Raw genomic sequence first — 27,772 nt, 5'->3', positions numbered from 1 at the left:
TCCTTCAGTCTCCCCAGCCCCATTTTTGTGGTGGTTATCCTTAGAGATACAGCTTCAAATCCTAATGGCTGAGAAATAAATCCTAGAAGTTCTGGGAAATGCTCTCTGTTTCCCTAAAGCTAGTTTAGTATACAGAAGGAAAAGCCATAAGTCCTGCTATTAGCAAAAGCAGAAGATAATTCATATACCTCCAGAGGTTTTGGATGCAAGGTTTATACAGAACCAGGTACCACACAGCAATGGGCCACAAACCATGCAAGATGATATAAAGAAGCAGCAATACAGGCAGGAGAGCACAGAATCCTATGAGCATCAAGGAACAACCAAACCTAGAGACAGATTATTTTCTGAGAACCTATGAGCAATGTAATAAGATAAAATCTTGCTCATTAGCAAAACTTAAAGGCATTACAAAGTCAATATCAACGCAAATACTTCTTAAAAGTTTATGACATACTGTAGCATGGAAAAATGAAGTAAACATTTTGAGAACATACTCATTTTAGATGTATCAGCACTTTTTCAGGTGAACGCATTGGGCTTACTACTGCATTTGGGAGAAAGACTGAACACAAAAAATTTAAGCATATCGGGCTGCAGAGCAAAAGCAATGCCTTCTGCTGGGATTCATGCACTATGGAACAGAGGAAGACAAAAATGAAGAAAATAGTTCACCCTTTCCAACAACCATTGACAACTCAAGAAGAGTGCAATGACTATCCAGAGATGCTACTCTCTTCACTGCTGATCCTTAAATGAGGGTGAGGAGGGGTGGACCCTGAGTCCAATCCTTCCAGTCACTCAGGTGCATTTTTTGCACCTGAGCTCCCTGGGTTAGCCACGCCTTCTCACCTGGTGCTCAGCCATTGGTTTAGGCCATGACCTGGCAATTCCTATGCACAGGCAAAGCACTGTCACCAGTTCAGGTGAATTATTTTCACATTTGCTTTACATACAGATAGAAAAAGACAAGATCAACCTCAGGGGTTTTGCTCTTTTTTTTTTTTCCCGGTTTTCTTTGTATGATTCATTGGGAAATTGTCAAACATAATCACATAGGATGAAGACACATGTAAGAACGTAAATCATGAAATTTGTTTTGTTAGCGCAATTTTCTGGTTTATGTCAGGGCACAAAGAATATCCTATTAACTAACGCCTAAAGAAATTTCTTAAATGTCACAGTCAGTTGAGATTAAATACTCTTCTTCAGTGTGTTTTAACCTATGTATGTGAAACATACAATTCAGTTAGAGCCAACAGTGACAGAAGATCCAGTTGCCAAGCTCATTGTTCAAACACAATCCCCAGAGCCAAATGAGATCCAAACAACTGGGCAATTTCTAATCATGCAGCTAAGAATTACTGATGAAGGGTTAGCTTCAATTGTAGAATGGTAAATCCATAAAACACCTTCCCCAAACAAATGCATTTGTGTTTTTATAAGTAAAATGGAAGAATTTTTGAAATTGTTTCCTAATCTAAAAAATTTGGAAAACAGTAATATTTTCTCATATTTTCAAAATCTGTCATGGAGAACATCATCTTTCTGATCAGAACATTTGGCCCTTTTCTCATTAACCTGCCCTGTTTGCTAGTCAGTTCTGTCTTCAATCTCTGACTCAACTGAACAATAGGCATCTAATTAGGGGTAGCAAAGTATTTTATGTATGTAAGCAACTGATTATAAGTCTGTGCGGTGTTCATTTTCTTGTTTACAGTGACCCGCAAAGACTGTCTGCTTATATGTTCTCAGTGGGAAAAACATGTCATAAGCTCAGGTCAGCTCAGACCCATCCAGTCAGAGAGCCCAACAGTTAGGACTGCTGCTAAAGATGCATTCAGGGAAGTTATAATCTATGTAAAAGAGAAACCAGATAGAAGCTGTACAGATATGCTCTGGTATTTTTCAAAGAATGTTGTCATCAGTTAAATGGAGAGGAAGAAATACAGCTCTGGGAATATGTTGCTCCTAGAAAATGACTGCCTGTTAAGGAAGTTGAAAGGCTTCAAAAGATGCTCAGACTGGCACATTATGCTGCTGTTATCCTAGCCAACCCTGGAGATACTCAAGGTTCCTTAGGCCTTCATAGAAAACAGATGGTCAAATTCTTTTCTTTGCACCTAACTGAATGGGCTTCCTCAGCAATCACAGTTAAGCAATGTGCAGGTATCACAGGAAGTGAAATTGGCCCATGCACCGTAACATGATAACGCATTTCAGGAGTGCAAGAAAGACAAAAGAGCAACTGGTGTGGCAGATACTTTTTTTCTGCTCTGTTAGCAAAGCATAAGCAGCAGCTGTTCTAACAGCATTCACTTCTTTGCTCCCAGCAAGTGTTTCCCAGCAGTGAGAGTAACAGTAGTACTATGACTCTGGACTTCACAACCATCAGCCTTAGGAGAAATCTTCCTTAGGTAACTTCAATGACAATTCATCCATAGGTTTGATTTGCAGCTCTTGTCACATTGCTTCTCCTTTTAATAAATATCTCCCAGGTACTTTTTTCCCCCACTAAAATAAAGAGGGGAGGGAAAGAGCCTACTGTATTGGATTTCCGTTTTATCCTTTGCACTTTTAGGTTGCCCAGCAGCAAATCTTTATCCAGACTGGATGTAATTCAAGGAAATCCCATGGCTGACCAGTAATTAGGACTGCAAGCAAAGATGGCAAAACATCTGCCATTAGCACAAGTGAACAACCCAGGAATTAATTACGCATGTGAGGGGAATATTTTTGAAAGTATTGACATTTTGCATCTCACTGTCAGTACAAGTGGAATCTGAACTTATTGCAGACAGCCCTCTAGGCTTGTCTCACTTTAGAGAGTTCCTTTAGGGTCACCTTTATGGCTTCTTTTGTATTTTCTATCAATCCTGGCATTGTGCCATGGGAAAAAAAAAACATAGGACCAGGAAAACCCTCTTCACTTAGCAACTTAAGCAAAGTAGAACAGCCTTTACATGGCCATCCCTTGCTGCCACAAACAGGCTGGACCAATTCAAACCTGGAGTAGAAAAATTATTCATAAGGCAGATTTGTGCATTATTGTTAACTGTTTTTTTGTGTCCTCTTTATCTCAACCCTGAGAGTAAGAAACTGAGAACAGTAGTGAGGCTATGTGATGTGTCCTTGATGATCCTGGTTAACACTGCTAACTTAGAGACTCATGCCATCTGTCTCTACAAGTCTCTTGATGTTGATGGTGGAACACAACAGCATGATACATGTACTTGTACAGCTTGGTCACTACAATCTTCACCATGCTTTACAACACTTCTCTCGTTGTTGTGGCTTAATGCAAAAAGCGTCTGAACACCACACAGCCTTTCACTCACCACCCACCCTCTCTCAGTGGGGACGGTGGAGAGAATCAGACTCATACACTGAGATAAAAAAAAACTATTTACTAAGAGAGGAAAGAAAGAGAGAAATAACAGTGATGATATTTATGTACAAAACAAGTGATACACAAAGAATTGCTCACTGCCAGCCAACCTATGTCCATAAGTCCCTAAGCTGCATCTGCCCCCCTCAGCCAACTGCCCTGTTTTATGGTTTTCCACATGACATCATTATGGTATGGAATATCCTTTGACCAGTTGAGGTCAGCTGTCCACATGGTGTCCCCTCCCAGCTCCTTGTGTCCCCACAGCCTCCTTGCTGGTAGGACAGTAGGAGAAGCTGAGAAACTGAAATGTTCTTGGCTATGTACAGCACTGCTCAACAACAATTAAAACATTAGTGTGCTATCAACATTGCTCTTCTCCTAAAGCCAAAACACAGCATCACACCAGACAGTAATGTTGCCTCACCAACCTTGTAACTTTTTATGATGGCATAACTGCATCAGTGAACGAGGGAAGAGCCAATGATGTCATCTATCTGGATTTCAGTATGGCCTTTGACACCATCCTTCTTTCCAGACTGGAAAGATATGGATTTGATGGGTATCAAGCTGTGCGGTGCAGTCAACACATTCAAGGGACTGGATGCCATTCAGAGAGACCTCCTCAGTTTCAAGCAGTGGACCCAGGTGAACCTCACAAGGTTCAACAAATCCAAGTGCAAGACTTTGCACCTGGGTCACGGAAACCCCAGTATCAGTATAAGCTGGGGGATGTAAGAATAGAGCACAACCCTGCCAAAAAGGACTGGGGCTACTAGTGGATAGAAAGCTGGACACAAGCCAGCAGCGTGCCCTTGCAGCCCAGAAAGCCAGCTGTGTCCTGGGCTGCATCAAAAGAACTGTGGCCATCAGGGCGAGGGAGGTGATCCTGCCCCTCTACTGTGCTTTGGTGAGGCCTCACCTGGAGTACTGCATCCAGATGTGGAGTCCTCAGTACAGGAGAGACATGAACCTGTTGGATCACGTCCAGAGGAGGGTCACAAAAGTCATGCAGAGGATGCAACACCTCCCCTGCGAGGACAGGCTGAGATTGCTGGGGCTGTTCAGACTTCAGAGAAGAGAAAGCTCCAGGGAGACCTGATAGCAGCCTTTCAGTATCTGAAGGGGAGCTATAAGAAACAGACACAAAGACAGACTCTTTAGCAGGGTCTGTTGTGATAGGACAAGGAGAAATGGTTTCAGACTGAAAGGGGAGATTTAGGTTGGATATAAGGAAATTGGATTTTTTTATGATAAGGTTGATGAGGCACTGGAACAGAGACGCTCAAGGTCAGGCTAGAGGGGACTCTGAGCAACTTGGTGTAGCTGTAGGTGTCCCTGTTCATTGCAGGGGAGATGGACTATCTGACCTTTAAGAGTCAGCTCGAAAGATTCTATGATTCTGCACCATGAGTAAAATCAACTCATTCCCAGCTGAAATCAAGACACTCATTAAAAGCAGCTAAACCACCAGAAATATATGAAGTACTTGTATATAGCAGTTTTAGCTTAAACTCCCACTTAGGTCTTCGGTGACTGCCCACCACCCCCATTAGTTCATTAGAAAAGCTGTGTACTCAAGGTGGATCCTGAATCTTGCTTGGGCATTATGGAGGCCCAGAGCTGTCTGAAGGTTGAGGTGATGGGAGCTCCCCAGATGGGTTAGGACAGGTCCTGTCAGCCAGACCCTGTTCCCCTGCCCCAGGGCAGCCAGGCCCAATGGCATCACTAACCCCAAGCCCCATCATCCTTCCAGCCAGCCCTCCAGGGATGGTGGGGATGCTCTCCAAGCCCTTCCAGTGGTTCAGAGGGTCTCCTCAAGGAAAGGTCTCTGGAACAGAACTTCTGGAGGACAGAGACCATTTCTTCAGCTGTTCAATCCAACCCAGCTACTTGCCCAAAATGCAGAAGAGAGAGCTCAGGCCACTGTAGCCTCAGGCAGTGTACAGAGAGCACCAGGGCTAGACAGAGAAGCATCCAGGTCTGATGCATTCAAGTCACCACCCAGTTTTTGCACTGCATCACTCTTGTGGGTTGCTTTATTATTTCAGTAAAAAATTTGTAGCAGACTAAAGAATACATAGGGATTTCTCGACTCTGCATAATTCAGTCTTTGCACACTGGAAAAGATTATTGCATTGAATTCTCTAGGACATATATCAGCAAGCAGACATCCAGATAGCTCCACTGATTTCATTTTCTGAAGACCTGGCCCCTTTTCTTTCATTTATGAAATAAGAAGCATCACGAGGCTTCGGGTTTCTTGCAGATTTGCCAAGTGCTTACAAAGATCACAGAACTTTAAACTCCTCTGGATTTCCTAACTTATTAATGTTTGTTTCACACATGAAGAAAAATCTTTGCTGTTTTGTTTGGCTTACACAAGCCTAGTTTTGTTCAATAATTAAATAATAATAATAATTGGAAAAAATCCAGAGAGTGAATTATTGTTTGAGATTTTAATATAAACTGGATTCATTGTGGGACTAAAAAATTATTTTGTGGTCATGCTAAATATGAAGTAGGTGACCCTATGTTCTCTGAGAATTATTCTGAAAATACAGAATTATTTGTTAAGGATCATATTGAGTTTGGAGAGGTTTGGGAGGACTATAACAAAGCAGTGTCAATCCTTTCTTCAAAAGGGAGAGGAAGATCTGGGGATCTACAGATTGGTCAGCTTTGTAGAAGTCATGGACCAAATAATCCCGGAAACCATTTCCAAGGACATGAAGGACAAGAAGTTTATTGAGAGTAATCACCACGGACTTACAAAGGGGAAGTCATACCTGACCAACCTGATAGTCTCCTAGGTTGCGATGATGATGATGAGTGGAGAGCAGATGTTGTTCATCTTAATTTCAGTAAGACTTCCATCACTGTCTCTAATAACACCCTCATAGAGAAGCAGACAGTAAGTTGGACAAAAAACTGGTTGAACTAGAATGCTCAGAGGGCTGTGGTCAGCAGCACAAAGTCTGGCCAGAGGCCAGACACTAGTGGAGTGTCCCAGTGCTCAATAGAAATCATAGAAATCATAGAAATCATAGAATTGCTCAGGTTGGAAAAGACCTTCAAGATCATGAAGTGCAACCGCAACCTAACCATACTACTCTAACAGCCCTCCACTAAATCAACACTGGATACTAGTTCAACAGTGTTTAACAGGTTGCCCAGAGATGTTGTGGGTGCCCCGTCTCTGGAAGCATTCAAAGCCTGGTTAAATGGGGCGCTGGGCATTCTGATTTACTGGTTGGCAACCCTGCCCATTGCAAAGGGGTTGGAACTAGATATTTAAGGTCTCCTAAGCATTATATATGATTCTATATGATTCTACTGTTTAACCAGTTCATTAATGACATACATGATGAGACAGAGGTGCACGCTCTGCAAATTTGTAAACAATACAAAATTGTGAAGAGTGATTGAAATACCAGATGGTACTGCTTTCAGTCAGAAGAACCTCAGCAGCCTGGAAGATCAACAAAAGGAAATGCCAAGTCATTCCCTTGGTGAGAAATAAGGCCAGACATCAGTACAGTACAGAGTCAACTGGCTTTGCAGAAAAAGACCTGGGGATCATGTTGGACAAGACTTTTACCGTGAACTAAAATATATCCTTGTGGCAAGAAAGGTCAGTGATATCCTGTACTCCTTTAGGAAGAGAGCCACCAACAAGTTTAGGAAAGTGATCTTTCCTCTCTACACAGTACTGGTGAGGCACATCTAGAGTACTGGGTCCAGTTCTGGGCTCTTCAGCACAAGAGAGATGTGAAGTTACTGTTGTTCAGTGAAGGTCAGCAAAGGGAATTATGGGACTGGAGTATATGAGGAAAGACTGAAAGAACCGAAACTGTTCAACCTGGAGAAAAGAAGGATTGGGAGGATCTTATCAGTGAAACAGAAAACCAGAGAAGACAGAGCCAGGCTTTTCTCAGCAATACCCAGCAATAAGACGAGATGATGGAAACAAATTGAAATATACAAATTCTATGTAGTCAGAAGAAAAAGGCTCACTTAACTGTGAAAGTGACTTAGCACTGACACAGGCTGCCCAGACAGGTTGTGGATTTTCTGTCCTTGGAGAGGGATCAGCATTCTGTGATTATGTGATATCTGGATAGAAAAAAAATAAAACCTAGGGAATTAAGCTGACGCCAAAAATGGGAAACCAAGTAAGGAAGTTGAACAGGTACAACAGAAAAGATGTCCACTTTGTGACAGTACTCCACTTGCTATTCAGACAAGGGCTATAAGCTGACAGAGATTCAGTGAAGCCAAAGAAGTAGCACATTTATCTTGTTTACAGGCAAGTGAGAATATGGACAGTGACATGCATGGGTGCAAGGATTCCAAAAAAAAAAATTGATCTAGTAAATGATCAAAAGAAAATGCCATTGAGAGTCAAGGGAGAATACAATAAGATTCAAGGTCAAGAACAGAATGAAGCATAAGAAGAGGAATTTAAGACCATATATTTGGCTTGCAGCTGCCTAATTTTCTTTTGGTGAATACTCTTACTCTCTTACTCACTGTTAGACACTCCTTTGGTACTTCAGCATAGTGTTATTTTTATTGCATTTACATTATTGCTACCTTGGTTCTTTTCACATACTCACCTTGTTTTCTGCTTCCCTCAACAGGGATCATGTCTATCTACTGCCAGTTGAGACACCTGAGGGAAATAAGCTTACTACGGATTTAATGCTTTGTGTCTGTGACAGATTGCTTCATGATTTAAGACATTCACCTCTGTTAGTGCAAGAATTTTCAGTTTCTAAAGTAGTCCTAAAGAAATTCAGATTCAACAAATCCCCTGAACATTATGCATCTTTGCCATATTAATTGTATTTCTGTCACTCTCCAACAAAACTAAAGTCAGCCATAAAAATTCTCTGTGCACTTGGCAATTGATTAGATGTGCATTGATAAATAACCAAACTCATTAGCCCTCCAAGTAACCGCATATATATTACCACATTCTTAAAAAAACATAAAGAGTCCTCATGAGGCTCTACACATTGCACTGCTCAATCTTGCTCAGGATCTCTAAGCAAAAGGAGCCCTACTAACACTGTCAGACTCTGGCCAAAGAAGGAAATTAGTCCCAGGAGGATGCTAGAATAAATTTATTTTAGTGCTAAGCCATTGACTGATCAGCTATAATGTAAATGAAGATGAAGCAGGATAATTATTTCTGCTTAAGATGATGCATTATTTAAATTACTTATCAGCATCTTAAGTTTGAAATTACTAAGTGCTTAAAATTAAAAAAAGACTTTCTGAATCCATAACCAAGATTTATGGAAAACAATACCTGAATTCTTCCAAGATGTTGATCCAAGTTCTTATTTAATAAGACATTGATTTATTTATTTTTGTGTACCTCTGATATTTACACAGTTTCAAAGCCAAGGACATTTCAAAAGATGGCCAGAGGGCACAAATACTGCATTTCCTTGTAGTACAGAGACTTCCCCCACCCCTTGCAACTGTGTAATTTCCTTTATTGTTAATGAAAGCTGCTGCACGCACTAGAGAACACAGCCATGAAAACCGGCCAAAGCCTCATGGAAACACTTGCTTTTTTGCCAGTGTCATAATTGCTGAGAGGAAGAAAATTTTCCCCCTTCTTTAAAGATGCTTCCATGTGAACAGGATCTTTGTTTCTTAAGAAGTTATCTGCTCCGACTGCTGGTACTTGATATCTGTGATTCTCTCTGTGACCTCAGACGTGCAGCTATCCTCAGAGCTCAGAGCTATAGTTATTTTAATCTTAACACAGAATAGCCACTTAATGAGGAAGCAGGATGCTATGCTTAGAAGCAAGGTGTATTTCCTTACTGAGGATCCTTCCATTCCCGGTATAATGTAGGCAATCTGACTGAAAAGTTCACCTCACTGATTCTTTAAACATCCATCAACATTTAAGCTTCATCAGTGCTTTAGACTGTTAAATTTGAAAAGCATGTCTGTTCACATTTCAATCTCCAGTGTCTTGTTGAGTCCTACCGGTCCTTTCTCGCCCACCACTGCTGTCCCTCTCAGACCTTCCCACCAGCCACCCCTCAGGATGACCCAGGCTCTGACCCAGAGAGGAGATCCAACTAGTGAACATGATGGGATACTTTATATACTTACATTTTCAGTGTTGCCTCATGATTTTGATTAATTTACACTTTCAGAGGCAAAAGATGGCTAATTTTACTTCTTTAAATTTTTTATAATAATACTAATAATAATAATACTAGTGTTTAAAAATGTCCGTCTTATTTTACACTGTAAGAGAAATATCTACTGAAGATTTGTATTAAATATTGTATTATGTTAGAAAAGAAAAAATTCTTCAAGAAGCTGATCGTAACACCAACAACCCTTTCACCGTTACATTTTCACCTGACTGTCAATGTGTTTGCATCCTCTTCCTCCTCCTTATATTCCACTTTCATGAAGTACCACACTGGTTTGCCTTGTGAACTGCACCAATAACCTCCTTTCTTTGCATCTTAATAGAGAAATAAATCCAAAGCATAAAAAGGCAGTTTTGAGGTCTGGCCTAGTCCAGACAATTTAATCAAAGTCGTGAATTAGCATTTTCTAGTTGCTAGGAAATGGCACCTCGACACATCTGACAAGCGGATGCACTTAGGATTGCTCTCCATGACAGGAGAGGTTAATTCGATTCCAACCACTTTCTAATAAAAGGTGAATCTATTTGTACTCCTGTGGCCAGCAACAGCAACACAGGCATTTCTCCTGGCATTTCTTCTCAGACACAGGACATTATTTTCATGAATTATCTATTAAATGCATGTATTAATATCTAAAATTCACAGTCACCATCTTTAAAATGGAGAGACACCTTCAAATTGGTTCATCATTAATCTGTTTGTCAAAGGGAATAACTGTTCTACACCAACAAGCTCTGATCGGCTTTCCTCGGTGTTTACTTAAAACAAATTTTTTCATTACGCCTTATAAATAATCGTTAGAGACATCCGGGTGCATTTCTCATGTTAAATTACATTTAATAATTGTTACTCCGTTACAACACTGCTTCAGAATTTATCTTTTGCTTTCTCAGAGTATTAAAGAAAATAAACTTTGAGGCTTTTGAGAAATGAAAGCCTGTATGGGCCATCTAATGAATTTACCTGAGGCAGTACAACTTCCCAAGGAATTATCAGTCTTATTTTTAGAAAATGAGTCTAGGTGTTATTAAATCAAGAACGGATATAATAAAGTCACCTGATATATTTCCTCTGGGGGAAAGCTGTATATAAACTGTGTGAAAAACATTCTAACTCCTGGGCAGATGTGTGCTGAGTGTGTTTGCCTAAATCCAAAAGCTTCCAATAGTTTCCTATAGAAAATGATCTAATCATTGAGGACCAGCGCTAAAAACATGCCAAATGGAAAAAAAAATTAAAACTCATCAAGGAGACTATTTGGAAATTGGGACTCAAGCTAATAGTCTAACTAAGGAAAAATAGTGTGTTGCAGACGTGTAGGATGAAATGCAGATTCACAAATATCTGATGAAAAGCTTTTCATGCAAAGATTTATTACTAGGATGATTGGATTTTGTCTTTCCACATCTCCGCTTGAAAATAACCTTTTTTTACAAATGAAAGATGACCTATAAATAATGTCCTTTGGCTGCATTTTTATGTCCTTTTCATGGTTTAATTATAGCAGCTGTCCTTTACCAATTGCACATTAGTACCCAAACATGGCTTTCTCATAACCATGAGGTACAAAGTCACAAGTGTGACTTCGGATGCAAAGAGCAACTCAAACTTCAGCCATCTTTTGAGAATGAATCAATGCATTATTTAAAACTCAGAAACAAGCACGATTCAGTCCTGCTGTGTAGTGACTGTTCACTTTTATAAACGCTGATTTTTCCCATTATTTTTTCAGTATCTGGGGGGAAAATTGCCAGTTTCTTTTTCCATTGAGCAGAATAAATGAGAGATAAAGAAGCAGAGAGAGGATGGAGGGAAAAAGAGGCTGGGAGATATTTATGGTGGCATCTACATTAACTTTCTGCTGAGAGCAAGGACAATGCTCAGCACATGTCTGCTCAATACTTCAAATATTTTTCAAATCGAGGTCCACAGCCTCATCTTGCTGGATTTTGAGTATCTCCAGCAATGGAGATCCCACAGCCTGGCACCTGCCTCAGTGCTTGTCCAGTCTTAACTTCCACAAGGTCAAAGCACTGCATGGCTCCATAAAGCAAGTGACCATATGCAGAGTGAGCCTGGGCTTCTCCAGGTTTCTTCACCTGCAAGTCCTAAAGGCATTAGAGCATGCAGCATTGCCCTATCTATTCACAGCAACTTGTGCCCCATGGTGAGGGTAGCTGCAACTACAAGGAGCTACCTTGCAAAAAGATTACAGATGTGATTAGAGATAATAATGAATACAGTAGAATAAAGAAACTTACATTTAAAGGGGAAATTAGAACATATCAAGAGGAAAACAATGCAGAAGGGTTTGTACCAGTACCTGAAAAGCAGAGCACAGCCTCATCCAGCATCCACTGACTCACTAGAACAGGAAAAGGGAACTCATCTAGCTGCAGCAGTCACACCATCAGCCTTCCTAGGTATTCTCCTTTTAACTTAGAGCCTAATTTTAAAGCATCAGAGGGATGGGATTCATGACCCAGAGACCTAAACCCCATCAAACAACATGTACGTGACCTCCAACTAATATAACCTCTATGATTTCACTGAGGCCAGAGAACAGGTGGAGGATCCAAAATATTGTTAGAAATGACCTGATGTGGATAATCTGAACCCAGGGTAAATGAGTCTGCATCGTTCACCAGTGCAAACTGACATGAGTTAAAAAGGCTCTGGAAGAAGGAAACACTTTGAACCAGCTCATCTGCCCAATTCAGACAAACATATTATATAGGAGGCTTGTAAAGACTTTTATTAGTTTTAAATGTCATCTTTGTCCGACCGAAATAGTTGCTCAACAGGGACAAAGATTGACTGTTATGAATTGTTTTTGCCATCCAGGGAAAATTTCATTTTATCTTTTAGTATGACAATCTGATTATACCCAAGAGGTCTGGGAGGAAGAAATTTTGCATATTTGCCCAAGGAAAAGCTGTTTTGCAGTCCAGTGAAATAGTTTCCTGTTGTCTATCAACCTAGTGAAATCTTTCTCAAGCGATTAAGGCAGGTGTTGAATGGGCATCCAGGATGTTTATAACAAACAATTAAAGCAGTTTTTAAATACCCACAGTTTCTCTAGCGTTAATCATTTGCAGTGCCAATCTAGCTCTCTGAAAAATTTATCCTAAATTAGTTGTCTGCTATAAATCAACATTCTCTTAAGCAGATGTCACAAAAGCCTAATGTTCACACTGCACAAGCACAGAGATGCTAACACAAGAGGGAGCAGGCCAAATAAGAACAGAGAAGTAATGCTCTGCTTTCCTGCAAGTCCCAGAGGCTCTTGGAAAGCCAGAATTTCCTGTTAAAAACAGTAAACAACTTGTCCATCTGCAAAGTTTAACTGTATCAGATTTAAAATTTTTTTAAGTTTGATGGGGGACAAATCTCAGAGCTGACGCTGCAGCAAATGAATATGGTGAAACTAAGAGAAAAAGTAAAACAAAAGTGCTGCATTCAAGGGGAAGATTAGAAGATGGGTTTATGAAAACAAAGATAGATTAAAATTTAATAGATGCGTGAAGGAACAAAGTTTATATGCCTTTCTCTAGATAACAATGCAGCAGCAAGGAAGAGAATTTCAGCAACCCACCTGCCAGGACAAAATTTCAAGCTATATACAGAGACTGAAATATTAGCCTGGGGCACTTACTAATTATCAGCTGGATGTGGACCAGATAACTGATGCTCACAATTACAATGAGAAAGAGAAAAGCTGGAATGAGAAATGCTCAAATGGGAAAGCTGGAAGCTGGTGCTGTGCTTTAAATATTTCTTTGAAAAAAACATTTGCATTGGGTATGTGTGGATGCGAGGCAGAGGTCAAACAAAATCTGAAATTATGCATTTTTTTTTTGTTACAAGGAACAGTGTATCTAGTGAAAGAATAAAAACATGCCCTATAAAAATAAAGAAAATTAAAGGAAAAAATATCTGAATTCCAGTAATTAAAAACTACTACTAACACTTAAACTTATTCATAAAGACAAGCAACATGATAAAGTAAATCTTACTTAAACAACAACCAAGGCCAGAGCCCAATACTGTTGCTGTAAATATTCTTGATAAAACTTAAGATACCTAATATAAATTCAACAGTTATTATTTATTCTGGGAAAAATATACTGATTCTGTACGATCACTGAAATAACAGAGCAAATATATCTGTATTCATATATGTTATTTGTATGTAAATAGTTATAAGTTCCAGCACAGAACCAAAAAATAATAATTTAAAAACAATAAAATAATCCTTGTGACATCCTTCATACGTAGAGAAGTATAAAGCAGCAAGACTAAAAGATACACTTCCAGTTTGATTTAATGGGTCTTTTTTTTACTATTGCCAGTTGATGAAAACAATAAATATGTAAGGTATAATGAGAAAAATTCATATTTTCATATATTCTTTGGAGGAAGCATATCCACATCATATATATCAACTCTTCCAAGAGGCAGAGAGAATTTTCAGAATCAGAGAATCACAGAGGTTAGAAGGGACCTCAAGAGATCATTAAGTGCAACCCCCCTGCTAAAGCATGTGCCCTACAATAGGACACCTCATGTGGTTCTCGCATGGTTCTCACATGGTCACTGCTCGACCTATTGGTGCATTTTGGCTGGCTGCTGGCAGTTCACTATTAGCTGGTTTGCGAGCAGTACATCTGCAGACATCAGGACACAGCAATGCTGCTGGTATGGGACCTCAGCACAGAGCTGCAGAGGCAGTGGGCAGTTCTGACACTGCTTATAACACCTCTTTATTAATTAAATCAAGTAGTGCAGTCATGCAAGAAATCGTACCACAGATAAGCTCAGAACAAGCAGAAATCTTTACAAGAGAAAAAATAAATTTTATTCTGACATACTGTCCTTGAAGGTACCTTGGTTCATTTTTTTGAGCTACACCCTACTTGGCCACCATCTGAATTCCACCATTCCAATGCTCAAAGAAGACGATAGGAGGTTGGTATTTAGAAGGACTCTGATAAAGTAGTGATTCCTGGCAAGCACCACATTCATGAACTGGACTGTCCTGGCTCAGCACACTTTCCTAGATCCAGACAAAAAGCACTGACAACTTGATTATCATTGTTTTTATTTACCCACTTCAGACTGTATGGGGCCTTTGCTGACAGTTGTGTTGGAGCATCCTGAAATAAAATCAAGAAACATCTTTTTTTTCCATTCACCACTCTGAAACACAACACAAACCATCAGATCTGTATCCCTGTTGTTCCTCTCTGATCAACCTGAAAGCTTTTACTTGCTTCCAAAAGCAGCTTTTGCAACTTTTCCTCTTTCTAGCAAGGAAATTGAAGTTTTTATTTTTATGTTGTTCTAACTTTTTCAGCTCATTCTTTGGCCCCATTCAACCTCCCTCATTAGATTCTGTTGTAATTACTATATCTTGCTATTTATAGATTACTAGCTTGTTTCCATATAATTCTTTACTATGTACCTATAGTAAAGAATTACTGTACCTATAGTAAAGAATTACTGTACCTATAGATTATTTGCTTCAGTTCTACCAAACTAAATGGATCAAGTTAGGTTTTGTGTCCAGGTGCCCTAAAGCCGCCTCAAACCTCCTGCCTTGCAGCCTTTGGCCTGGACTCTGGAAAGCAGATAAGTGAAGAAAACAGGAAAGAAAGGGACAACATTTATCCTTAACTGTAGAATCCAGTAGGTTCGCCCCCACTTGAGAATCTTCCTCTAAGCTGTGCTCCTTCCTCTGCCACTCCTCATTAGCACAGTTACCAGGGGACAGAGTCCTGCTGGTAAAAACAAAGGCTTCTGTTCAGTGGCCGAGAGGAACCCACTGGGGGATAAGGCTTCAAAATCAGTGTTCACTCGGACGTGTGCAACAGCAAAAGTCGTGTCCTGTCAATATGTGCTGGGAGAGGCAAGGCTCCCAGGGTTTAACTCTACACTTCTCTTAGCTGTGTTTGCTCCTGATCATTTGGGACTTAGAGATATATGCGAAAGCACAGCACTGACATATAGAAAAAGAAAACAATCAATATGGTGTTTAATTTGATCTGAAGAATATATGGCTTGTTCACTTTCAGTCTCAGTTTAGCTTACACTGGAGGAAGAGGTAGTATTTTGTATTACTCTAACATCAGCCCGACAGTACTGGCAATCTAAAGTTTCAGTATGAGCTTTTGTAGGCACAGTGGATGCAGTATTACCTGTGTTACAGATGAAAAACATGTTTTCCACTGTTGTAATAATATACACAATGCCATAAATATGGTGGCATGTTTGTAACGTACATTTCCCTGAGTGAGTACAAAACAAGAGCTATGGTTTAGAGTGAAAACAAATGAAGAGGAACTCCATATTGCTCTTTGGGCAACTGGGCTCTTGTAAGTGTATCTCTATTCTCTAATGGTCAAACAACAAGAAAGTCTATGGTGCTAATAGTACCTTATTAATAGTAAGCAAATGTGGAAAGATTAAGATCAATAGAAAACAACTATGCTACATCTGAAATACTATTTTTCTAGCAACAAGGGAAAGTAGAGTCTTATAGGAAGCATTTTGAGTCATTCAAAATCCAGCAACAAAGGCTGCTCCAAAAGCAATGCCTCCTATTTTATGAAGTTGTCCCATGACATCAGAGGCGGATGTTGGTGTTATGGCAGTAGAGGCTGAACCTTCCCACCAATATTCCATTACATTTTGTTGCCATGTGACAGATGGCAGCAGAGGGGCAGTCTGACAGAATGGCGTCTGACATGGAAGAGTAAAGGAAAAGTAAAGGTGTGTCACTGAATTCCTCCATGTGGAAAAAATTTCATCCATTGACATTAATTGACACTGAATGTTTCTGGAGACCAACTAGTGGATGTGAGCACAGTGAGAGGTGTGTGGTATGTTTGAGCAGCACTGACAGTAATGAGTCACCTCCACTGGTGCAGATATCTGCAGGTGTGGCATACAAGCTCCTGTTCATCACTGGTAAAAATGCATAGCTAATGGCAGTGACTATGCTGAAAAAATACTGTTTTGTAGCTGAGAATTTGCTCATATCAAAGAGTGTTATCATGCTCTTTGTAGCTGTTGCAATTTCCATGGAAATACGTAGAAGGCAGTACTTTTGGAGCACCCCACGTACGTTAAAAAGCACATCTCTCCTGGTTTTAAGCAAATTCTGAAAGTTGCTATTGCATGTGATTATCAAGCATTAGTGCAACAGCCACACATTTTGAAGTAAAATGTTACATGCATATATACAACAGAACATAGGATGTAATGCTGCTCACATAAAACCTTGAAGAAAGGGTAAAACTCAGTACAAGGGACAGTCCAAAATTTTGGCACAAAACTGCTTTTCCTCATAAAATGAACTGGTTTTCCTCAGAAAATAAAATTTATTTCTTTAACTAGGAGGAAAATGTGGCTTCTCTGTTTCTTTCACCCATTGACATGGAGTGGGATGAAGGAGAACTAAGCTGAAAATAAGGACTTATTCTAATTGGCATGGAATTAAAACTTTCCAGCTGAAACGAGGTCAATAAAATTATTCTAAACATTAAAAAAATATGGAAAATCGGGACAGCGATATATGAAATATTTTTCCTGCCATTTCTCTGCTGGAAAGAATTAGGAAAAATTGCATGAGATTTTTTCATGTAATATAAGAAGTACCCAAATTTTCAATAAAAGAGTGATGTTAGAGGCAATTTTCATTTAACACTGCTTCTTGCACATTAAACAAATGTTCCTTTGTTTCTAAAGTCAGAAGGGTTAGCCTCAAGTATGTCAACCACATGTATTCGGGTGCAAATAAGGCACTAAACTTTTATAGGAACCTAATGACTGACTGACTGATGAAAGACTCTCTCTCTTATTAGTGACTCCAGTCTCATGAGTGCATCCAATCAATTTTCTAAAAAAAGCTAGGTATTTTGCTGCTTTCTTCATTATTTTTCAAGGTCCCTGACTGCTATTGATCACTCCAAGTATTTCCTAAGATTACAGCTGGACATTTTCCACAAAGCCAAAGCAGTGAAAAGTCAGCAATGACAGAGATTTTTAAAATTATTTAAATCCTTCTCCACTTCATCATGTCAGAAGGCAAATCTTATTTACATAGCATCCTTTGAAGAAATGCAGTTATGTCATTAATCAAAAGCAAACCTTGAAGGCAAAACAGCTCAGTAAAATATCCTTTTTTATCCTCCATATTCATAGCTCTCAAGAGAGAGTGTGTTGCCTAGGAATACAGCAGACTGATTAAAAAAGTCAAGGAGCAAGTTATCATATTGCAATGGGACTGTGGTATATTATGGTGTAGGACGTTCCCTTTGCAATACATGGCCTTGCAAAGAATCTATTTTCTAGGATATTCTGTTCTCTCCATTTTCTTTGTGTGGTAACTGCACCTGACACACAGTAAGTAATTGGAGGTCTGCTCCACTGTTGGGTGTGCTTCTGTTATTAATGTTGTAATTAAAGAGGCCATATTATAATTTAGTGACTATGTGATATAATTCTGCTTCTGTCATTTTTAGGTTTAACTGCTGCTATAAAAAAAATACCCTGGACTTATTATTATTCATAAAATTTGCATAATAAAAGCTCCTCAAATCTTCATCTGCATCTTTCTGTTGATTATTTAGAAACAATTTTATAATAAAGGTTCCAGGTGTATAAACTCTGTTCCAGCAGAAAGACAAGCAACAAAAGATAGCAAATATTTTCTCTTTGGTGTTTAACAGTAAATAAAAGCAGATGAATTGTTTTTTAGGAGCTGAGTGTCTCGAAAGATGCACTCCTATTCATTGCTATGGTAACTAATTTTGGTAAAACTTCTTCACTTTTGCTTTCTTCATCAAACAAGCAAAAAAAAAACAGTCTTAAAATTACCACAATTCAGCAACATTAATTTTTTTAATTACTGGAGGAGTAGCAGCAACAGTTTTGTGGAAGCTTGCCCAGAACAGATGTATATAGCATACAGAAATTCCGGTTTGCGTTCTTCCCGCACATGGTCCTCCCTTTCAATGGATTAGTGATGATGAAGTCATATGACATACAACATGAGAATTTTATACCTAGACCAACTCTTTTTTTCTCTCAATAACAATAACCGTCATTAATTTTTAGTCAGTTTTACAGCCAAAAATCTGGCTGGCTGAAAACAGGTGTGAAAAAAGGCATTTACTAAAATGAACTTTGACCCTTCTAGTGCAAGTTAATTTGTTTTCAGCAAACATTTGGAAAAATGATAGGAGATGGGAGATGTGCTGGCTTTGCCTGAGCTTTGCACTGTGCTTATAATAAGTTTCAGCTCTTTAGACAGGAATCCTCTTTTGCCCAGTGTTTATAACAGCAAATAGCACAATATCATACTGCTCCACAAATGAGGCTCATAAACATAATAGCAATGTGCCCCCTATGCAGAGTTCTAGCACAAGGCTGACACAGCCCTTCTGAACTCCATTCTCTGGAAGAGCTTCAAGGGAAAATAGATTATCAAGGTTCCCCTAGATTACTGTTTTGTGATCCTAATATTTGCTGGATGCCATTTCCTGGAGACGTCAAGAAGCTGGTACAAGCAAGGGCAGTCCTCTGCAGTGTTTCTCGAGACCCTGAGGGTAGTGCATAGGTACAAAGCTGATATGAGTATGCAACTGTTGAAATTTGCAGATTTTAGAGATCAAAAGACCAAGCTGGCATGATTTCCAGAAGCATGTCAGTCTCTCTTTACTGGCTACACATTAGAAGTGGACTGGCACGAAAGCTTGAAAAAGTTCTCCTCCTCCTCCTCCGCCAGTGAATGTTGTTTTGGCTGAACACACAGCTCCTGCTCCCTCCACAGATGTGAATGTAGTGGGTGTTTATGATGATGAAGACTGCCATGGACCCCCAACACAATCTGCCCCCAAGGAAAAGCTTACTTGGGTTGGTGTCAATTTGAGGTTCCTATTGAACACGAAGCAGTAATTTGCGGAGGGCTTCAGGACCTCTGCATGATGGGTAATTCAATTTCTCGTAATAAAATTCTGCCAGCTCAGTGTGTCCCCCATAGAGTGATAACGAGTTCTGACAGTGTCCAAGGGGGCAGAAGACCTCAGCTGTATCATCAGAGCCAAATGCAGATGTTCCTACCAGAACAGCCCATCCCAGCCTCTTGCACCACTGCCTCTCCCCGCTGTGCTGGCTTTCAGCAGGGCACAAAAGAAAGAGGCAACTGAGGGCCATTAGCCTTCTCAATCTCTTTTTTAATATCAGACTACATATACAGGTAGCTTCTAGGTCTCGTTGAGGAGATATTACGCTTTCCAATGACATTCCTGATGTGTGACAGACTTGTTGAAATTGAAACAAACCAGTGTTTTGTTGTTTTTAGGTCTGGAGCATGTTTGGATTATGTGGCCCCCTCTGTAAGGTAACAGCTCAGAAAGGTAATGAAAATGCATGATTCTTACAGGCTGTGTTTCTGTGGATTTCTGTCTCTCATGGTGCCTGCCAGTAGCATTTCAGTAGACTGTAGGTGACAGGAACACAGCTACTGTCACAAACTCAAACTGACAAGCATATACTTTGAACTCAGCTGCTGTGAGACAGCTGTTGCTAACAAAAGACCCCATGCCTGACCATACTACTGTGAGAGCATTCTCACCACCTGGTTTCTTCTTGCAGTACCACTTCATTACCTCATTTTCATACCATTCACAGTAGTGTATGGATGCAAGCACTATACTGTCCTTCAGGCTACCTACACTCTCACCTCATTCTATGGGCCAGGAAGTCAAATCACTGCTGGACACCAAGGGGAAGTCAGAAGAACAATGTTCTAATGTGCTGAGAACACTGATTCTGAATAAAGTTCAGATGTTCTTCAAGGAATACTAATCTATGTACTAAGCTATGAACTGCAGTTCATAACTGTCCTCTCTGTTTCTCATTTAGGGCCATTCACAAAGCTACCCAACATTCATATGCAAACACTGGAAGTTCCTATAAGACAAACTTCAGTTTGACGGAATTTTTCAGTCAAATTCTGCCAGGTTTTCATCCCCCATATTAAACCCGATTTTATTTTACCTTATTTTGGTGCTGCATAAACCTAAACCCATGTGCTCCATTACTCAGAGCATTCATTTTTCATGTTACTGGGATGTCCAAGCCCAGAGCAGGCTACCAGACCTATACCTCCAGCTTTTTCATTCTTCAGTTTGATGCAAGGGAAGAGAGCAAAGTAAAAGAGTTCTTATAAGTATATTCACTGCACCTTCAAAGGACTCTTCCTGACAAGAGGAATCTGGTATCTAGGAGGCTTCAGAGTTCAATATGGGAAGGGATTTGTAGCCTTCACTGTAATGTAGCAGGAGAAAGCCCTTGTTAGCAGATTGCCCGTGTTTGTATAGCTGAGCTGTACAGAGGATATTTTACCTACAGCTCTTACACACCGAGCATCAGACATAAATAACATATGTAGTGCAAGACATCTGTGTTTAGCTTTAGTGCCTTGGAAGCATGTTTATCGGGAATGCTTGTCTGTTTGACAAGATAAACACTCCAATGGATAAAGCATCAACAGAGGACTAGAATGTATTTTCTTATCTCTGCCACTGGCTTTATCTGAGACCCTTGTGTAGGTCATTTACTCTCCCTTTTCACCTCAAATGTGAACAGTGGTAACTCCCTTCCTCACAGAGGTGGGATGATGAACGCATTAAAAGCTATGAGGATTTCAAGATGAGAATACCTTTCTTATTACTATGTGCTGCCAAAAATACCTGTGTGACCCAACAGGTGCTTGACAAACACATTTCTTGTAAACTGACCAAAGCACACAAGGGATTTTTTTGCCAACATGGTGGTATTGTGCTGTCTACATGAAAGCAGATTAGTTTGATGGGTATGAAGTTATGACCAATCAAGAGTCATTTTGATTATGAAAATTTAACCCATCAGCATTTCCTGAATTAATTTTATTTGAGAGAGGAATATGCCCCAGGTAACTATCTCATGTTAAGAAGCCACAGCAACTTTGATCCTGTAGCAAAAGTCCAGACACCAGAATTACAGAAAGCCAAAGGGAGCATTCAGATACTGTGGACCTAAGCTGTATAAAGCAGATAGATATGGAGAACCAACAGTGAAATATTGTTTACACTGCTAAAAAAAAAAAAAAAAAAAAAAAAGCCTTTCTGGTCCAATCAGAAACACACACATAACATAAGAACATTTTAGTATGCATTATCATAAATGGATTAGAATGTTTCTTCTAGAAGGCAAAGTACTGTGTGAACAGTATAATCGTACTGCCAAGTGAAGGAAGGACTGTTGAGCATTAAGGAGGTGGAGAAACAAAGCAGAGTAAAATAAGCATCAGTACCCTAACTCATTTATACACATTCCCATGATAACTTCTGGTCTTTCTGTTGTGGTTTTACCTGGCAAGTTGGCTGACTTTTGCTCACCACTCCCAATCTCCCAGTGGGATGGGGAAGAGAATCGGGGAAAAAAAAGTAGAACTCATAGGTTGAGATAAACCTGTTTACTAAGAAAAGGAAGAGAGAAATAATAGTAATGACAATAATATACGTATATATTTATTTACAAAACAAGTGATTGCACAAAGCAATGTCTCACCACCTGCCAATCAATGCCCAGGCAGTTCCACAGCAGTGCACTAAAGCCAATCTTAGATTTGTTAAAGACTAGTCTCCTATAGAGTACACTGACCTGCTTTCATCAAACTGCTGTCCTTTCAATAGTTACTACTGTGGAAAAGTCTGTATCCCCTCCCTCTGTTTTCGCACAAGATTTAGTTGAACCTGCCCTGAATATGCTATCTACCAGCTTCAGACAGGCTGGCTGGAGGAAAATACTGTGCCTTTCTGTTAAAAGCTAGCTCATTCTGCAAAAATTTAGGAAAGAAGGGAAGCTGCTGGATGTTCAGACAACTAGTGCTGGTTCCCAGCACTCTTTCTCCAGGAGAAACCCATGTCTCAGGATTGAGAAGTGTAAAATGAACAGAGTAATGGGAAAAATAACTGGTGAACCAGAAAGGTCATCTTGTCAAGTACATTACCAAATTACTAGCTGTCCTTATGGCTCTGTTTGGACACAGGGATACACCTAAATTTGTTCTTTCCAATGGGGTAGCATTTACTGGAGAGGCAAATACATGCAGTAGGAGGAACAAGATATCTAATTCAGCAGCCAATAGCTAAGATGTTTATTTTCTTGCACTGGAAAGTAACCCAAGGAACCAGGTTCTGATAATACTATAGCTGTGATTTGTGCTGTGAAAGGACAATATTCTCCTTTTCAGAATAAACTGCACTTCAGCAATAAGTTATGAACTGCATAACAGCAGATGGCAATAAATACTATAAATGAAGGTTTGAATTTATTGAAACCCAGGAAAAAAAAAAAAAGGAATCTGAATTTCTCTACTGATTTCAGAATACTGAGGGAAAAAATATGAACTTCCTCTGAATGGCATTGGTCTTCCTTGAAAATGTCTCTGTTTAATTAATGCCAAGTACTATGAGGTGTGGAGTTCCATCAGCTGCTTTAAGAAGGAAAGAAATGGGGAATGAAACAACTGTGCAGGGTTAGGTGGTGATTTCAGCTCAGAAGGAAGTAATGGGCAGTTTTGCAGGTAAAGGAAGCTGTCACTGCATCTGGAAGTTAGCAGTCAAGAGTCACATGTCACTCAAGCAGCCCAAGAACACTGAAATTTAGGGAACACATTCCCTGGAACTAAAATTCACAGTTTGTAATTATTTTCTGGGCCTCTGCTTCAAATACCCATGTTCTCAGATAAGTAATAAACAAGTAATACTCATTTCCATGTTTGTCTTTGTACCCATTTATAGGTGCATGTGGGCAACAGAAGCTAAATCTCTTTCTTTCTGAATATTACATTAGCCTTCTGCCCAAGAATGTAAACTCTCTTGTTTTCCTGAAATTCAACCTGCCTTTCATTGAATTTTAGTATTAAATTTAAAGTTGTTTTTATGGTGTTGTGTAATTTATTGTGGTACCAAGTACAGTAAAATATCAAAGTTATGTGACTGTGTATTTATTGATCTGTCTACTGTTCAGGGCTCAAATAGGATTAGGCCCCATGGCATTTCTAAATATTAGGCAAACTATCAAATTCAGGCTTTCAGAACATTCTTAAAAAACTTGAACATGTTTACCAGCTCGAAGATCTCAAACCTTTTGGTAAGGTCACATCAACATAACAACAAGTTCTGTAGGAAAAAAAAATGAATACATTTTCCATGCTGATGAAATATAGAAGTGATAAATGTAACATTTTCTAGACAAGAGATTACCCTGAAAAATTATCAGTGAAAGAAAAATGATATAAAGATTTTAAGCATCCACATATTGGAGAAAGGTGTTTTCTTACAAAAATAGTGCTTATACCTTCACAGGAATGGGCTGTCATTGATCAACATGATCATAGCCTATTATGTTAACATCATCATTGGGCAGTGGCATCACTAATTCATCTTCACACTTTTGTCTCACCTCACTTTCATTTTTCACTAAATAAGGATATGGCAAATAGGAAATGAGTGAAAACCACTGACTTTTCTGAAATCTGGATGAGGTCTGTAACATAGCAAGATGTTCATTTTCCTTAGGGTGGAGAAAAGGAAAGAGATGCAAAGAAAATCACCCTGAGACACATTCAGATTAAAAAAGGCAGGCTTATCCTGTGAGTTTTAATTAACAAGGCACTGTCATTTTATCTTCAAATCAACAAGCTTAAATTTTCATACTGGAGCCTGACAACCCTTTAATACTTTCACCCTGCTACTCTCATTTGAAGGATCTACCCCTTCTTCAAATAGTTCATGGGGGAGAAAAAGAGAATGACAATGCAAAGGGGGGAAAGCATCTTATTAAAACTCCTTCTTCACAAGCTAAGCTAATAAATATCCCACAGAACTAAAAGTCTGTTCTGAATTTTGGATTGGATAGTTCTACAGTGTCGGAATTTTTAAACTAAGTCCCCCAACATAGGAATCACACCAGGACACTGCACTAGCGCATTCATGGCTGAAAGGATGCCTCAATCAAACACAAGCTCAAATGACTAAAGGGAAATACTGAATTGATAGTTCTAAAGGTCACGAGCAATAAATTCAGGTCGAGAAGGAAGGTAATCAAAAAGGCTCAATACAGAAACGTTGTCATTCTTCACCGTAATGAGTCCTTTACAAGAGTAAATAAGGAGAGAAAGAGGAAAGTAATTGCTGTCATTGTGCTGAAATAGTTTTGGTTGTGGTGCCTCCTGTGACAGCAGTTGGTAAAACAGCTACTTGAGGTTTGGAGGAAGACGTTATTGCTGATTTTCTTTTTGAATAATCTTTCCCTGGTTTCAGCTATAGAAGATGGCCTCTTTAGGGATGTATAACACCAATATGAACAGCATTGCTGCTTTATTACAGTGGAAAAGAGAAATAATGCCTTCAGTGCAGTTTTTGTGAGTATGTGTGTATGTGTTTTTGCTTTGACACTCATATGCCTTAAAAGGGATGGAAAATATGAAAGAGACTGGAAATTATCCCATGTGAACCTCATTCAGGTAAGTATCAGTGATTTCTTACATGTGTTTTGTCTAGCCCAGGGAAAAAGAGATTCCTTGACCCAGCAGATAAATACCCCTTGTCCCTTTGTTGTCCTGACTTTTTCAGACATTCTCTTTAAGGCTGGGAATACAATGAGACAAGAAATCATGAACTGATTTATCTTGCTGAAAAGTGGAGATGTGAAACACTGAGGTGTGTGGGTATGTATTTTTCTCATGCTTCCACTGACAGGTAACACTTTTTTGGTTTAACTGTTTTCCTTTATTCAGAGGAATGGCTAATATGGAAAGCGACTGTTGATAAATGCTTGACAGCACTAAACTACTTGGGTAGAGGTAAAACTTCAGCTAATGTAAATAGGTAAAGCCTTAACATGATAATTGAACTAGACCACTTTTTACTATCAGAAGGGCCATCATTTCTACAAAGAGAGAAGTTTCAAAGTCAATTGACTCCAGTCTGCTTTTTTTGCAGGCGGTACAATCTCCCTGTATTTTATAGTACTTAATCCTAAAATGTGAGTTAATGATTTCAGAGGGCTGCAGCTTCATCTGCAGAGAGTACAGGAAAGTAGTCTGAAAGCAAATGCAAGTCCCTGTTGAAATGAGTGGATGCTATATTAGCTTTCCAGTCTAAGAGACAAAAGTGACAATTTAATGAAAGCTGCTTACAATGAGGGGTACATCTGCTCTGATGCTACTTTAAAACGAGCTGCAGATCAATATGGTATTTTTTCTGAATTAATTAAAAGTAGCACTATTTTCTTCCTAAGCAGGTAAACTCAGATGAACTCATTCAGATGACATCATAAATTTTTTGACATGTAAAAATGACCTTTAAAGGTGGGAACAAAAAGAGAAACCTGACAAGCCCTGCAAGCTGCACACCATTTACACAAGAACGCTGTAGAATTTACTCTACCTGTGCCATCTGCTTATGGTAGTATCTAGAGAGCTATGTTCTTCAGAAAAAGGGCAGAGTTGACAGAAAATGGTTTTCTTCATTTCAGAAAAGGATTCATAGAAAATGGCTGAGATGCTTTCAATCGAGTGTCACATGCCTTCCCTTCTTGGATAAGGTTAGAATGAAACCTACTGGAGAAAAAGATACGATATTTCATAAGAATTCAATACTTGAAAATTCCTTTTCTATGTCATATTAGAATGAATATTCAAACACTGTGCAGCCTGATTTCTGAATTATTCTGGTGCAGGAGCATTAAAAGATATTGAATTGTCAGTGCTTTTACTCTTTGGCCTGATTTTCACCAAAAAAAAAAAAAAAAATTCAAATGACATAAACACTGTCATTAAAAGGTCCAAAAGGGAAAAGAGGCAAAACAATTTTTGGACATTGCTGAATCAGAATTTTTTTTTTTTTTTTTTTTTTTTTTTTTAGGTTTGATAATAGGCCATCACTAATCAACAGTACCACTCCATTCTTTCTTAGCAGATCTGTCTCCAGAAAGAGCACTATCCACCAGAATCCTGCACCCCTAGAAGTGTTTCTAACCCAAACCTCCCATGGTATAACTGCAGTGTACAGTGCTGTCATATACAACTTACATAGCTTTAGAAACATGTAAGAAGTAAGGCCACAGGAGCATAGCACTCTGAGTTGGTTAGCTCAAAGATGGAGTTAGTCAACCCAGTCCAGCCCACTGGCTTATTGTCCATGTGTCAAACAGCTACAGTGGCTCACCCAGTGCTGGTGTGGATCTGTAGCAGGTCGTTCCACTGCACTTCTCAGATCTGTATGTTGTTTTCTGGCACTTACCTAGTCTGGCATACAAACAGCTACCTGATTATGCTGAAAAAAAATAAAAAGGTTTTCCTCATCTCAACTGTATTATTATTCTTATTGCAAGAATTTCCTTCATTTTTTTGCCCAAGTTTTTTGCGTGTTACTGATCTTGCTTTCATTTTCACGACATCACAACTTTTTTTTAATTCATATTCCTCCTCCCAAAACTCACTGCTTTCCATGACTGCAATGATCATGAACCATGCCTGAGCATCAACATGCCAGTGTTTTCATGCCAATTCTGAGAGATGGATTAAGAAAACTGAAGACAGAAAAGGAAAAATAAAGCTACATAAACCTCTGCATTAGCTCCTTCCTCAAGCTTTCTCAGGGCATCTTATTTTATCTTTGTGTTTCTTTATGATTAATTCTCCCTGTGGCAAGAATCGACTTTACTTGTGTTGAATGCAGTCCTGAATATCTCACCTAAGCTGAACAATATGTAATAGTAAGCCTGTAAACAGAGACAGCAGGAATTTTGAAATATCAGCAAGCTCACTGACTCCCAGGATTTTGTTGTTGACTTCAGATCCTCCAAGACTGGAATGACTTTTTCAAACCAAAAAAAAAAAAGAAAAATGTTACAGTTAGAGTTTGCTGCTTCAGCTGTTTGTAACTCCAATACATCACGTGTCGTTACCTGTAATTTAAAAAATCAATCAATCAATTTTAAATGTGATGAAGAAAGGTGAAAGATAAAATTTTTCAAAATTTAAGAAGAAAAGATTTGATACTTTTTGTCCAGGAAGTTCCCAGATTACACTGGTAACAATTTTGTCATATAAATGCTGGCAGTATTAAGGATG

Source organism: Numida meleagris, chromosome 2, assembly GCF_002078875.1.
Source record: "Numida meleagris isolate 19003 breed g44 Domestic line chromosome 2, NumMel1.0, whole genome shotgun sequence".
In the NCBI taxonomy this organism is placed as follows: Eukaryota; Metazoa; Chordata; class Aves; order Galliformes; family Numididae; genus Numida; species Numida meleagris.
This window is presented reverse-complemented; position numbering follows the sequence as displayed.